Source organism: Pan troglodytes, chromosome 23 (genome assembly GCF_028858775.2).
Source record: "Pan troglodytes isolate AG18354 chromosome 23, NHGRI_mPanTro3-v2.0_pri, whole genome shotgun sequence".
Classification (NCBI taxonomy): domain Eukaryota; kingdom Metazoa; phylum Chordata; class Mammalia; order Primates; family Hominidae; genus Pan; species Pan troglodytes.
This window is the reverse complement of record NC_086016.1, coordinates 33,279,198-33,294,379: the sequence shown is the minus strand read 5'-3', so window position 1 is coordinate 33,294,379 and position 15,182 is coordinate 33,279,198. Positions and strand designations below refer to the sequence as shown.

The following is a 15,182-nucleotide window of genomic DNA, read 5'->3' as shown; positions in this document are numbered from 1 at the left end:
TTGTTTGTAGAGATGGGGTTTCGCCATGCTGCCCAGGCTGGTCTCGAACTCCTGGGCTCAAGCAATCCACCTGCCTCAGCCTTGGCCTCCCAAATTGCTGAGATTACAGGCAATCAGCCACCATGCCCAGAGATAACACATATCTGAGTGGGGATTCTAGAGTCAGCTGTTCCTACTTTTTCACATTTTTGTCCACTACTTTTTTTTTTTTTTTTTTTAATTTGAGACAGAGTGTCGCTCTGTCACCCAACTGAAGTGCAACGGCACGATCTCGGCTCACCGCAACCTCTGCCTCCTGGGTTCAAGCGATCCTCCCACCTCAGCCTCCCAAGTAGCTAGGATTACAGGCACCCGCCACCACACCCAACTAATTTTTTTGGTATTTTTCGTAGAGGCAGAGTTTCAGCATGTTGGTCAAGCTGGTCTCGAACTCCTGACCTCAGGTGATCCACCCACCTCGGCCTCCCAAAGTGCTGGGATTACAGGCATGAGCCACCACACCCAGCCTCTTCCATTATTTTTAAATACAAAGAATGTTCTGTTCATTTGTTGGGTTTTAAGCTTCAATTATTTTTGAAAAATTACCATGTTTCATTTTTTAAAAAGGACAAAATGGAGGACAAGAATGGTGGCTCACTCCTATAATCCTAGCACTTTGGGAGGCCGAGGCAGGAGGATCAGTTAAGGCCAAGAGTTCAAAACTAGCCTGAACAATATAGTGAGACCCCATCACCAAAAAAAATTTAAAATTAGCCAGGTATGGTGGCGTGTGCCTGTAGTTCTAGCTCCTTGGGAGGCTGAGGCAGGATGATCACTTGAGCCCAGGAGCTCAAGGCTGCAGTCAGTGATGATGACGCCACTGCACTCCAACCTAGGAGACAGAAGGAGACTCTGTTTCTTAAATTAAAAAAAAAAAAATTTTTTTTAAAGAGTGAAATGGGATTTGTACTACCACTGGCACAAACTTTTAAGTGTCATCTAAGAAGTTGCCTTTTGTCATAAAATGTTCCTTAACTTTTTTCCTTAAAAACTAGCACGGCACAGAGGAATGTGATGGCTGAGTTCAAATCTCAGCTCTGCAACTTATTCTGTGATTTCAGACAAGTTATTTTCTTTCTGAGCCTTTGTTTTTCTCATTTGCTAAAATGAGGCTAATATCTTCCTCACAAGATAGTTCTAAGAAATAGAGATAAAACAGTACGGGACTAGCATAGTGCCTGGCACATAGTTAAGTACTCATGAAATGTTAATCCCCCTCCCTTTTAAGGTCTCTGAGTTCACTGAAGGTAAACTGTTTTTGTATATTCCTCATAGAGATATGCAACCAGCAGGTACTTGGTTAATTTGCTGAGTAAATGAGTCACAACTTTCCTTTCTCAATGAGCATCATTCCTTGAATGCAGAGTAGATGAGACATCAGAACTGTGTATGTTTATGAACTGAGAGGAAATCTAAAATTAGATACAATCTGACCCAGAGAAAATCAGATTTTCCCCAAGTGTTAAAATTAGGGGACACTTGTTATATTTCTTATCACTATAAGTAACATCAGCTAACACTCTGCTCAGCCCTCTACATGAATTATCTCATTTAATCTTTATGGCCTGCCTTTAGGTAAACACTACTGTATCATCATTAGCATCCCTTGGGATGTTAAATAAAGGCTCAGAGTAGTTAGGTCACTTGCCCATGGTCACAGACCTAGTCAGAGGCAAAGCTTCCCAACCCAAGCCAACGTCCTTAACAAATGGTAACTCAGTGATCTGTTCTTGTGCGTCTTGTCAAGTGCAGACCCAGCTTCCAGGTTCCTTACTCAGCACAGGGCTAGGTGCCTCAGGAGCACCTGATATATACATATGCGTGTGTGTGTGTGTGTGTGTGTGTGTGTGTGTGTGTGTGAATGAGTTGACAGATCTGATGCCCAGGAGCAATTGAACTGTACAACTCAATATAGCCAACTAGAGTTGTGGAAAATCAGTATCCTATAAGAGCAAAACATGCTGTTCAGAACTGGAAATGTTACATAACTTAGAGTCAATTTTTTTTTTTTTAAGTATTACCCAAAACTCTTACACAAATGAAAAAAAAATTGAGGGATCTGCAACCAGAAGTAGTTTCAAGTTTTCTCAAATTTCTCCCTATTAAAGATAATATACTCACACAGAGGTTTGGTTATCCACCGAACTATTACCCACTCCAGTGAGATACCTTCTAGGGCCAACAGCACAGTTCCTGACAGGAAGTAGATGTTTGATTAAGGTACGTGAATGAATGAAGGGGATTTAATTTCAATCAAACCAATACAGCTGAGGAAAATAGTGTTTTAAAGAAAAGCTCTTCAGACTGGACAGATACCAGTCAAGGGCTGTGAATTTCTAGTATAACACCGTGAAAGAAATAATCTGGAGCCAGAGGACTTATAGCCTAAGGCTCAGGTCTGTCACTCACTATGCCAGTGTCCTTACCTGCAAATGGGGAATAATTGTTCCAGCCATCCCTTTCTCATGAGAAAAGTTTAAAAAATAAGGGTTTTGCTTTTTTTTTTTTTTTTTTTTTGAGACGGGGTCTCACTCTGTTGCTCAGGCTGGAGTGTAGTGGCACGATCTTGGCTCACTGCAACCTCTGCTTCCTGGGTTCAAGTGATTCTCCTGCCTCAGCCTCCTGAGTAGCGGGGACCACAGGTGTGCACCATCACGACTGGCCAATTTTTGTATTTTTAGTAGAGACGGAGTTTCACCTTGTTGGCCAGGCTGGTCTTGAACTCCTGACCTCAGGTGATCCGCCTGCCTCGGCCTCCCAAAGTGCTGGGATTACAGGCATGAGCCACCGCGCCCAGCCTTGTTGTTATTTTAAATAAGTATGAAACAGTGCCTAGCCCCTATTAGACAAAGAAATTAATGAGGAAGCAGTAAGATTAATATTCTGAATTCATGATTGCAGGTGTGCACCACAATGCCTGGCTAATTTATTTGTATTTTTAGTAGAGACAGGGTTTCGCCATGTTGGTCAGGCTGGTCTCGAACTCCTGACCTCAAGTGATCTGCCCGCCTCAGCCTCCCAAAATGCTGGGATTACAGGCGTTAGCCACCACACCTGGCCAGGTTTCACTTTTATTTTCACACAGTGAAATCTCATTAATTCATATTCTATAAAATGTCATTAATTCATATTTTACCTGAGGTTGAGCTAAAGACCTCTAAGATATTCTGAAGGTAGAGTATAAAAACAATAAGTTTGACAAGATCTAACCGATTAAGTAGAAAACTTTTTAGATTTTAATACCCGGTATATACTTGACAAAACAATGATCTCACTTCTCCTTTCTTTTTTTTGAGATGGAGTTTCATTCTTGTTGCCCAGGCTGGAGTGCAATGGCACAATCTTGGCTCACTGCAACCTCCGCCTCCTAGGTTCAAGAGATTCTCCTGCCTCAGCCTCCTGAGTAGCTGGGATTACAGGCATGCACCACCACACCCGGCTAATTTTGTATTTTTAGTAGAGATGGGGTTTCTCCATGTTGGTCAGGCTGGTCTCAAACTCCCGACCTCAGGTGATCCGCTTGCCTCAGCCTCCCAAAGTGCTGGGATTACAGGCACAAGCCACCACGCCCAGCCTCTCACTTCTTTCAACAGGAGGTCCTAACTAGGACCAACTGTGATTAAAGATAAAACCAAAATGATACCATTTTGAAAAGTCTATAATATTGACTTTTACAAATTGGTCTTGTGCCTTGAGCCACCTCCATTGTATTTGTTACCAGTGCTGTTTGGCAAACACTTAGAGAATGCCAACTACCAGGCCCATGATAAAAATAAATCAGAGGGCTGGGTGCAGTAGCTCACGCCTGTAATCCCAGCACTTTGGGAGGCCGAGGCGGGTGGATCGCCTGAGGTCTGGAGTTCAAGACCAGCCTGGCCAACATAGTGAAACCCTGTCTCTACTAAAAATACCAAAAAAAAAAAAAAAAAAAAAATTAGCTGGTCGTGGTGGTGGGCGCCTGTAATCCCAGCTACTAGGGAGGCTGAGGCGGGAGAATCACTTGACCCAAGGAGGCGGAGGTTGCAGTGAGCCGAGATGGCGCCATTGCACTCCAGCCTGGGCAACAAAACTCCGTCTCAAAAATAAATAAATAAATAAATAAATAAATAAATAAATAAATAAATCAGAGAAGGTCCTGGTTCCTGTGCTCAAGGAGTTTATAACCAAGTCAGAATGTAACTATTAAAAAACAAAAAGCTTCTCACACTAAGAAGTGCCTTGGCAGAGATGATAGTGTTAAGAAAAAGCAACAAACTTCCTTAGGCTTTGCCCAGGATCCACTCCTGTATTCAGAGACCTGTCCATCTTTAAAAACCCCCACATGCCAGGCACAGTGGAACATGCCAGCTACTCAGGAGGCTGAGGCAGGAGGATTGCTTGAGGACAAGAGTTTGAGACCAGCCTGGGCAGCATACAAAGACCTTGTCTCAAAAATAAATAGATAAATATTAAAAAATAAAAACCTGGCCAGGCGTGGTGGCTCACACCTGTAATCTTAGCACTTTGGGAGTACAAGGTGGGTGGATCATCTGAGGTCAGGAGTTCGAGACCACCTTAGCCAACATGGTGAAACCCTATCTCTACTAAAAAATACAAATTAACTGAGTGTGGTGGCACATGTCTGTAATCCCAGTTACCTGGAAGGCTGAGACATGGGAATCGCTTGAACCCTGGAGGTGGAGGTTGCAGTGAGCTGAGATCATGCTACCGCACTCCAACCTGGGTGACAGAGTGAGACTCTGTCTCAATAAATAAATAAAATAAATAAAAAATAAAAACCACATCTGGCCAGAGGTGGTGGCTCATGCCTGTAATCCCAGCACTTTGGGAGGCCAAGGCAGGTGGATCACGAGGTAAGGAGATCGAGACCATCTGGCTAACATGGTGAAACCTCGTCTCTACTAAAAATACGAAAAAAATTAGCCAGGCCTGGTGGCAGGCAAATGTCGTCCCAGCTACTCGGGAGGCTGAGGCAGGAGAATGGCATGAACCCAGGAGGCGGCGCTTGCAGTGAGCAGAGATTGCACCACTGCACTCCAGCCTGGGCAACTGAGCAAGACTCTGTCTCAAACAAACAAACAAACAAACAAAACAAAAAACCACATCACTGTTACATCACAAGGCACTTCTGAGGAGCAATTAAGAGAGCGAATATCAGAGTCAGGTGCTATAGAAACTATCACAGGAATTAACCTGGCAACTGGACCCAGGACTTGGCCAGTGAGTCCTCTAGGCCATTTCCACAGAAGCAGACACAATCTGGCTCAATGAACATAGAAGTGCTGCTTCTAATCTTTGCACGTCCTTAGGCCAGCTGGAAGACAAGGATCCAACACTCGGGAGCTTTGTTCCCAACGACCAATGAAATGAAGAGATGGACTCCTGTCATCTACAGCAGATGCAGAGTAGAGAAGTACGGTTTGAAGGCCAGGTGTGGTGGCTCAGCCAGTAATCCCAGCACTTTGGAAGGTGGAGGCAGGCAGATCACTTGAGCCCAGAAGTTTGAGACCAGCCTGGGTAACATGGCAAAACCCCAATCTCTACAAAAAAAATACAAAAATTAGCCAAGAGCAGTGGCGCATGCCTGTGGTCCCAACTATTCAAGAGGCAAAGGTGGGAGGACTGCTTGAGTCCAGGAGGCAGAGGTTGCAGTGAGCTGAGATCACGCCACTGCACTCCAGCCTTGGCAACAGAGAGACCCTGTCTCTAAAAAACTAAAAATTAAAAAAAGAGAAGTAGGGTATGATAACCAGGCAGCAATTAGGGCCGCCTCTGAGAATTTTAAACCAGGAGCCACTTGGTCATGACTTTAAAAACTATATTTCTGGCAATGATTTCTTGGAATGACACCAAAAGTACAGGTAACAAAAGAAAAAGTAGACAAATTGGATTTCATAAAAATTTAAAAATTTTGTGCATAAAAAGACACTACCAATAGAGTAAAATGGCAATTCACAGAATGGGAGAAAATATTTGCAAATCATATATCTGAAAAGGAATTAATATCCTGAATACATAGATAACTCCTAAAACTTAACAACAAAACAATCTGATTCAAAAGTGGGGCCAGGTATGGTGGCTCAGGCCTGTAATTCCAGCACTTTGGGAGGCTTAGGCAGGCAGATCACTTGAGGTCAGAAGTTTGAGACCAACTTGGGCAACATGGCAAAACCTTGTCTCTACTAAAAATACAAAAAAAATTAGCCAGGTGTGGTGGCACATGCCTGTACTTCCAGCTACGTGGGAGGCTGAGGCAAGATAATTGCTTGAACCCAGGAGGTGGAGGTTGCAGAACCCAGATTCCACCATTGCACTCCAGCCTGGGCAAGAGAGAGAGAGACTCTCTCTCAAAAAAAATTTTTAAAGGGTGGTGGTGGGGCGGGGGGGCAAAGGACTTGAATAGAGACATTTCTTCAAAGAAGAAATACAAATGTCCCAAAAGTACACAGAAGGGTGCTCAACATCACTAATCATCAGGGAAATGCAAATCAAAAGCACAATGAGATACCATCAGAATGACTACTATTTTTATAACACCAGAAAATAACAAGTTTTGGCAAGGATGTAGAGAAATAGAACCCCTGTGCTCTGTTGGTGGGAATGTAAAATGGTACAGCTGCTGTGGAAAACAGCACGGAGGCTCCTCAAAAAAATTAAAAACTGAACTACCATATGATCCAGCAATTCTACCTCTAGGTATGTACCCAAATAATTGAAAGCAAGGTCGCAAAGGAATAGCTATACATCAATGTTCACAGTAGCAGTATTCACAATAGCTGAAACATGGAAGCAATCCAAGTTTGCATCGACAGATGAATGGATAAGCAAAATACATACAACGGAAAATCATTTTATCTTAAAAAGGAAGAAAAATTCTCACATATGCTACAACATAAATGAACCTCAAGAACATCATGTTAGGTGAAATAAGTCAGTCAAAGGAAGACAAATACTAAGCTGGGTGCAGTGGTGCCCACACGTAACCCCAGCTACTTGGGAGGCTGAGGCAGAAAGATCACTTAAACCCAAGAGTCTGACACCAGCCACACGGTTAGACCTCATCTTCAAAAATAAAAAGGACAAATACTGTATGATTCTACTTATATGACGTACTTAGAGTAAACAAAATCATAGAGACAGAAAGTAGAATAGTGATTGGCAGTGGCTAGGGGGAAGAAGAAATAGGGAGTTATTGTTTAATAGACACAGAGTTTCACTTTTGCAAGATGAAAACAGTTCTGGAGGTAGATGGTGGTGATGTTTCTAGAACATGAATGTACTTAATACCACTGAGCTGTACATTTAAAAAATGGTTATGATGGTAAATTTTATATGAATTTCACTACAATTTAAAAAACTGGGCACAGGTACGGTGGCTCATGCCTATAATCCCAGCACTTTGGGAGGCCAAGGCAGGCGGATCACTTGAGGTCAGGCGTTCGAGACCAGCCTGGGCAAATGGCAAAACCCCATCTCTACTAAAAATACAAAAATGAGCCAGGTGTGGTGGTGAGCGCCTGTAATTCCAGCTATTTGGGAGGCTGAGGCACAATAATTGCTTGAACCCAGGATGCGGAGGTTGAAGTGAGCTGAGATGGCACCACTGCACTCAGCCTGGGTGACAATGGAGTGAGACTGTCTCAAAAAAAAAAAAAAAAAAAAAGGAAAAAAAAACCCCCTACGTTTCCATAAAAGGTCATACATTGTGTGATTTTCTTATTAGAATCTTATTAGAAATATCCAGAATAGGCAAATTCATACAGATAGAAAGTGGATCAGAGGTTACCAGGAGCTGGGGGGAGGAGAGAACGAGGAGTTATTGCTTCATGGGTAGAGTTTCTGTTTGGTATGCTGAAAAAGTTTTGGAAATAGTGGTGATGGTTATACAACATTGTGAATTTACTTAATGCCACTGAATTGTACATTTAAAAATAATTAAAATGGGCCAGGCACAATGGCTCACTGCTGTAATTTCAGCACTTTAGGGGGCTGAGGCAAGAGGATTGCTTGAGCCTCAGAGGTTGAGGCTGCAGTGAGCTGCCACTACACTTCAGCCTAGGCCACAGAGTGAGACCCTATCTCAAAAAAAATTTAAATAGATAAAATTAGTTAAAACAGTAAATATTATGTTATGTACATCTTACCACAATAAAAAAAAATTTAAGAAAATCTATGCTCCTTATTTAAAAAAATCAAAACTACATTTCTATCCCACTAAGAACATACCAAGTACTTATTATACACATTACGTCTACATAGTAAGACTTATTAAATAAATGAAAAGTTAAGGAAATGGAAATCTATGTAGGCCATCAGAAGTAACGCTTATAGGCCAGGTGCGGTGGCTCACGCCTGTAATCCCAACACTTTAGGAGGCTGAGGTGGGTGGATCGTCTGAGGTCAGGAGTTCGAGACCAGCCTGGCCAGCATGGTGAAATCTCGTTTCTACCAAAAATACAAAAATTAGCTGGGCATGGTAGCAGGCACCTATAACCCCAGCTACTCGGGAGGCTGAGGCAGGAGAATCATTTGAACCCGGGAGGCGGAGGTTGCAGTGAGCCAAGATCGCACCATTGCACTCCAGCCTGGGCAACAGAGCCAGACTCTGTCTCGAGAAGAAGAAGAAGAAGAAGAGGAAGAGCAAGAGGAAGAGGAAGAGGAAGAAGAAGAAGAAGGAGAAGGAGGAGGAGGAGGAGGAGGGGAAGGGAAGGGGAAGAGGAAGAAGAAGAAGAAGAAGAAATGCTTATAGAAGAAGCTGGCAAAAACATGGAGACATTAAAATTAAAATGTGTGTTTTCTTCAGTTTTAGATGTTAATAAGAAAAAGCAAGATATGGACCTGTGTACAGTGAGTGATTCCAACTATTAAAAATGTGCCCCGTAGCAGGAAACAAGAAGGAAATATAGCAACTGCAACAAAGGTTCTCTAGATACTAGAGCTAGGGATGACTAGGGTGGGGAGAGGGAGATTTTTCTGTATTTCCCAAAATGTCTAAAATGAGCACATCGGCAGGGCATGGTGGCTCATGCCTGTAATCCCAGCACTTTGGGAGACTGAGGTAGGCGGATCACTTGAGGTCAGGAGTTCGAGACCAGCCTGGCCAAGATCATGAAACCCCATCTCTACTAAAAATACAAAAATTAGTCGGGCATGATGGCACTTGCCTGTAATTCTAGCTACTCAGGAACTGAGGCACGAGAATTGCTTGAATCTGGGAGATGGAGGGCTGCAGTGAGTCGACACTGTGCCACTGCACTCCAGCCTGGGCAACAGAGCAAGACTCCATCTCTAAAAAAAAAAAATAATAATAAAATAAGCACATACTACTTTCACAATTTACATTACTGAAGTTTTTGTTTGTTTCAAGGTACGTGTCCAAGATGGTTTGGTTACGGCCAAATGCTGTAGGGTCAAGATAGGCCTAGGAGCACTGCAGTTATGTAGCTATGAGCAGCTAGTCCTGAGCATTGAAACCACCACTGACTCCTCTACTCTCTGCCTATAACCAGACATACAGCAGAGTGGCACCCAAAATGAAGGCTCCCCGACTAGTCTTATCATATCTTGGATGACAACCTCATTTCTGGACGCAAATAGTACCCTTCCTTTCACTTGACCATGGCCACTCCAACTCCACATGGCCAGAAGTGGCTGGGTTTGAGTCAAGCTCTGCATGGTCAGTAGCCTCAAATGGAAATTTACTTTGTGCTTTAGTATGTCCAAATCCAACTACATTCAGATCAGGGAGATACTGGCATTGCCTCAGAATTTGCAGGTCAAATCACTGAGTTATTTCAAGAGATCTGCAAACTCTTTGAATACCTACATTCAAAATTGTACACAATAACAAATAACTCAATTACAAAATGAGCAAAAGATCTAAACAGACATTTCTCCAAATAAGATATGCAGATGGCCAATAAGAACATCATCATCATCATCATCAGCCATTAAGGAAATGCAAATCAAAACCACAATGAGATATCACTTCACACCCACTAGGAGAGATATAGTTTTTTTAGTGGGCAATAACAAGTGTTGTGGATGCGGAGAAACTGGAACCCTCATAAATTTTAGTGCAAATGGCCAGGCGCAGTGGCTCACACCTGTAATCCCAGCACTTTGGGAGGCTGAGGCAGACAGATCACCTGAGGCCGGGAGTTCCAGACCAGCTTGACCAACATAGAGCAACCCTGTCTCTACTAAAAAAAAAAAAAATACAAAATTAGCCGGGCGTGGTGGTGCATGCCTGTAATCCTAGCTACTTGGGAGGCTGAGGTAGGAGAATCGCTTGAACCCGGGAGGCAGATGTTGCGGTGAGCCAAGATTGCGCCACTGCACTCCAGCCTGGGCAATAAGAGTGAAATTCCATCTCAAAAACAAACAAACAAACAATTAAAAAAAAATAAATTTTAGTGCAAATGCAGGCCGGGTGTGGTGGCACACCTGTAATCCCAGAACTTTGGGAGGCCGAGGCAGGTGGATCATCTGAGGTTGGGAGTTCAAGACCAGCCTGCCCAACATGGTGAAACCCCACTCTACTAAAAATACAAAAAACAGCTGGGCATGGTGGCACACGCCTGTAATTGCAGCTATTCAGGAGGCTGAGGCAGGAGAATCGCTTGAACCCAGGAGGGGGGTTGCAGTTAGCTGAGATCATGCCACTGTATTCCAGCCTGGGTGACAGGGTGAGACTCCGTCTCAAAAAAAAAAAAAAAAAAGACAATGAGGAACTGTCCCAGATATCTGATGAGACCAGGGAGACTTGACAACTAAATGTGATGTAGGATCCAGGATTGGGTCCTGGAACAGAAAAAGGACATAGTGCGACAAACGGCAAAATCTGAATAAAGTCTCTAGACTAGCTAGTAATATTGCATTAATGTTAAATTTCTTGTTTGGAAAATTCTGATATAATTATGTACAGTTTTGACATTAGGTGAAGTTAGATGACAGATATACAGAAAGTTTGTGGATTATTTTTGCAAGTTTAGTGTAAGGGTAAAATTATTTCAAAATAAAAAGGCCGGGCGCAGTGGCTCATGGCTGTAATCCCAGCACTTTGGGACGCCAAGGCGGGTGGATCATCTGAGGTCAAGAGTTCAGGACCAGCCTGGCCAACACGGTGAAACCCACCTCTACTAAAAATACAAAAATTGGCCAGGTGTGGTGGCGCATGCCTGTAATCCCAGCTACTTGGGAGGCTGGGGCAGGAGAATCGCTTGAACCTGGGAGGCAGAGGTTGCAGTGAGCTGAGATTGTCCCACTGCATTCCAGCCTGGGCAACAAGAGTGAAACTCCATCTAAAAAAAAAAGAATAATAATAATAAGGGGCCAGGCACGGTGGCTCAAGCCTGTAATCCCAGCACTTTGGGAAGCTGAGGTGGGTGGATCACTTGAGGTCAGGAGATTGAGACCATCCTGGCCAACATGGTGAAACCCCGTCTCCACTAAAAATACAAAAATAAGCCAGGCGAGGTGGCGTGCACCTGTAGTCCCAGCTACTCAGAAGGCTGAGGCAGGAGAATTGCTTGAACCCGGGAGGTGGAGGTTACAGTGAGCCGAGATTGCGCCACTGCACTCCAGCCTGGACGACAGAGTGAGACTCCGTTTCAAATAAATAAATAAAATAAAATAAAATAAAAAGTTAAAAAACAATACATGGCTGGGAGTGGTGGCTCATACCTGTAATCCTAGCACTTTGAGAGGCTGAGGCAGGAGAATCGTTTGAGCTCGGGGATTTGAGACCAGCCTGGGCAACATAGTGAGACCTCATCTCTATAAAAAATGTAAAAGTTAGCTGGGTGTGGTGGTGTGTGCCCGTAGTCCCAACTACTCGGGTGGCTGAGGTGGGAAGATGGCTTCAGCCCAGGAGGTCAAGGCTGTAGTAGGCTACGTTCGTGCCACTGCACTCCAGCCTGGGCAACAGAGCGAGTCACTGTCTCAAAAAAAAAAAAAAAAAAAAAAAAAATGTATACGATGCAGGTCAGGAATTGGCAATTTTTTTTCCATAAAGGGCCATAGAGTAAATACTTCAGACTCTGTGGACCATATGGTTTTTATGGGAAGTAATCAACTCCACTGAGCAGCATTAAAGCACCCAAAGACAATATGTAAATATATATGAGTATAAATAAATGGGTGTGACTGAAATGAACACTGAAATTTTATCTTCCTGTAATTGTCACCTATGTAATATTATTCTTCTTTTATTTCCCATCATTTAAAAATGTAAAAAGCAGGCCAGACGTGGTGGCTCACGCCTGTAATCCCAGCACCTTGGGAGGCCGAGGCGGGCAGATCACGAGGTCAGGAGATCAAGACCATCCTGGCTAACACAGTGAAACCCTATCTCCACTAAAAATACAAAAAATTAGCCAGTCATCGGGGTGGGCGCCTGTAGTCCCAGCTATTCGGGAGGCTGAGGCAGGAGAATGGCATGAACCCAGGAGGCGGAGCTTGCAGTGAGCCGAGATGGAGCCACTGCATTCCAGCCTGGGCAACAGAGCGAGACTCTGTCTTAAAAAAAAAAAAAAAAAAGAAAGAAAGAAAAATGTAAAAAGCACCCTTAGCTCACAGACCATATAAACAAGCAGTAGGTCCAGGTTTGGTTCACAGCCTATATATAGTATGCAGATCCCCACTCTAGGTCAGAATTTGCTAATGTGTGCTTCAATTAAAAAAAAAAAAGATTTGACATCAAGTAGATTAAACAAATGGAACAAGTTATTATCTTGGCTTATAAAGCACATTTCCTTATTGCAGGACCTCTCAAGTGCTTTTAATGTGGTATTACATATTGAGAAGCTCCAAGAAAGAATAATGGTATGTGGCTTTCTCAAACTTATTATTAGCATCAAATCCTTTTTTCAGAGCCACTTCTTCAGACCAGTGGCCTGAAGAACATACTTATGAGAATGTCAATTCAGACACTTCTTTAAAAGGAAACTTTTAGATCGAGAAGTTCTAAAAACTCCAACAAATTAAGATCATTTTACCCAGTACCTGGATAACATCTGAATAAGCATTTCACAACTTTTTTATTTTTTAATCTTGGGAAACACAAGTCGATAACTGGCAGGAAGTTTTGGCTCAACCCTAACTTTTGTGGCGGCGGGGGAGCAAGTCAGCAGAAGTGGGTCATAATATGGAGCCTCTGCTCCCTAAGACAACATAAACATTCCTAAGCATTCTAGCAGGTGTTGAAAAAGTGATTTAGGCAGAGCTTTGTAATGCACAAAATAAGGACATAATAATGTTTGATTAGAAAACCAAAGGTATGCTAGAGGCCAGGCACAGTGGCTTACACCTGAAATCCCAGCACTTTGGGAGGCTGAGGCAGGCGGATCACTTGAGGTCAGGAGTTCGAGACCAGCCTGGCCAACATGGTGAAACCCCATCTCTACTAAATACTCAAAAAAAAAAAAAAAAAAGCTGGAACTTGTCATGTGTGCGAACTGGCAAGTCAAGTCTATAAGAGGACTGTTTTTATATGATGCATGGAAAGCTAGCCAACAAACTGCAAAAATTCTCTCACATCTATACACATATTGCTGAAGAGAGGATTCAAGCAGGGATTATGTTCCAGGGAAGAGAAGGCTGGTCTGAACAACCTCAAGGGGTCCTTTCAACTGAGAGTCCTCAATTTTGTGATTCAGAGTTCACTGGCTTCTCCTGGTCAAACATAAAATCTTCAGAGGCATTTCCAACTTGTTCTTAGAAAAAAGCTACTAACCCATGGGGTGGGACCCAGTTTACTTATTCATTCAATAAACATTTAAGGTGCCTCTATCAGATATTGGGTCATTCCAAAGTCCTTGAAAAGAAGGATGGTGCACAGGACAACCAGGAAGAGATTACGTAAGGTCAGATGCATTGGCCTTATTTACAGGAGATGTAGGCTAAAGTGATGGAAGTGTCAAAAGAGAAGAAAAAAGTCACATTTGCCTTGAGAGCAGAGTCAGCACCAGAAAGATGCAGAACAACTACTTAGAATCACAGACTTTCAAGTTGGAAAGGACCTTCATCTAATACCTATATACCTCCCTCGAAAGGAGGCACGGAGGCAATCCATTCACTCCATCGGTGGTCACCTCTGACGATTCTTCCATTTAAGTTCTTCTATTAAGCAAAAATCTTGTCTTCCTGTAGAATTCACCTGTTAGTCCTAGTTCTGCCTCTTTTAGCCTAAAGATGAAGTGGAAGCCCTCTTTGCCGTAACAGTATTTTCAATTTTTAAAAAGTTAATTCCCTTCCATTGCTCTCTTTACTGAGCTAACCATTCCAGTTCTTTCAAAGTTCCTGAACTGGCACCAGCTGCCTCAAAGCGAAGAATGGATATCTAGTGCTCACAGCAGGAAAGCACTTAAAATCAATGAGCTTCAAACATCAGTATATACAGGACCCCCCTACACATAAGTTCAGATTCTAAACCAGAAGTCTGAATTGAGTCCCGCGCTGTAAAGCCGGCATCTCAGAGAATTACAAAGCAGATGGTGTAAGAACCATATTTTGAAAAACACTGCCCCGTTTTAGACACGAGAAAACTGAGGCCCAGCACAGGGAAGAGATTTGGCCCAGAACGCACAATTGTCTGTCGGTGGCGAAGTCTCGAATCCAGGTCTCTTACTTTCAGCCCAACTCTGTTCACCGCGCTCCCCGGCCTCTGCTTCTCCACTCAGGGCAAACTCGTGAAATGCACTCCCAGATGATAGAGGCGGTCTCGCACGGGGGATAGAATGGGAATCAGTGCCCATGTCTCGAAAGGAGAGCTTGTGGGAGCCCTTCTCTTTCTCAAGGCCTCAGTTTCCCCAATCTGTAATCATGGGACGCAGAACCACAACGCCAGCTCGTCCTCTTTTCGGGGACAGACATGACCGGTCTTGCTGTCTCTGGGCCCCTGGGCTCAGATGTTGAAGCCCGTGTGTCCTGGGAAGGCGGACCCGGGTCTCCCGCCCCCGTCCCTAAACTTTGGCGGCCCCCGCCCCAACCCCAGCCCCTCACATACCTGCCTCCGCACAGTTAACGCCAGCCCAGTCAATCAGTTTTTCGGGTACACGGCCAATACTAACGCCGCGTCAATCTGTTGGGTAGGACCTCCGACCCCTCCTACGCGGACTCCAGTCACATGACGCGGAGCCGCC

At 43.7% G+C, this 15,182-nt stretch overlaps 1 protein-coding gene across 3 annotated transcripts in view; it reads right to left on the bottom strand.

Moving 5' to 3' along the window:
• The window catches only part of RNF185 (ring finger protein 185), a 46,719-nt gene extending 31,537 nt beyond the window's left edge, over window positions 1-15,182 (bottom strand). For 2 of the 3 annotated variants that reach the window (XR_002941235.3, XM_024352853.3), the window contains exon 1: window positions 15,047-15,182. The gene's annotated coding sequence lies outside the window, so the exon portion shown is untranslated. Of the gene's footprint in view, window positions 1-9,203; window positions 9,328-15,046 lie in introns of all 3 variants that reach the window. The other variant, XM_063808161.1, reaches the window with a different exon arrangement.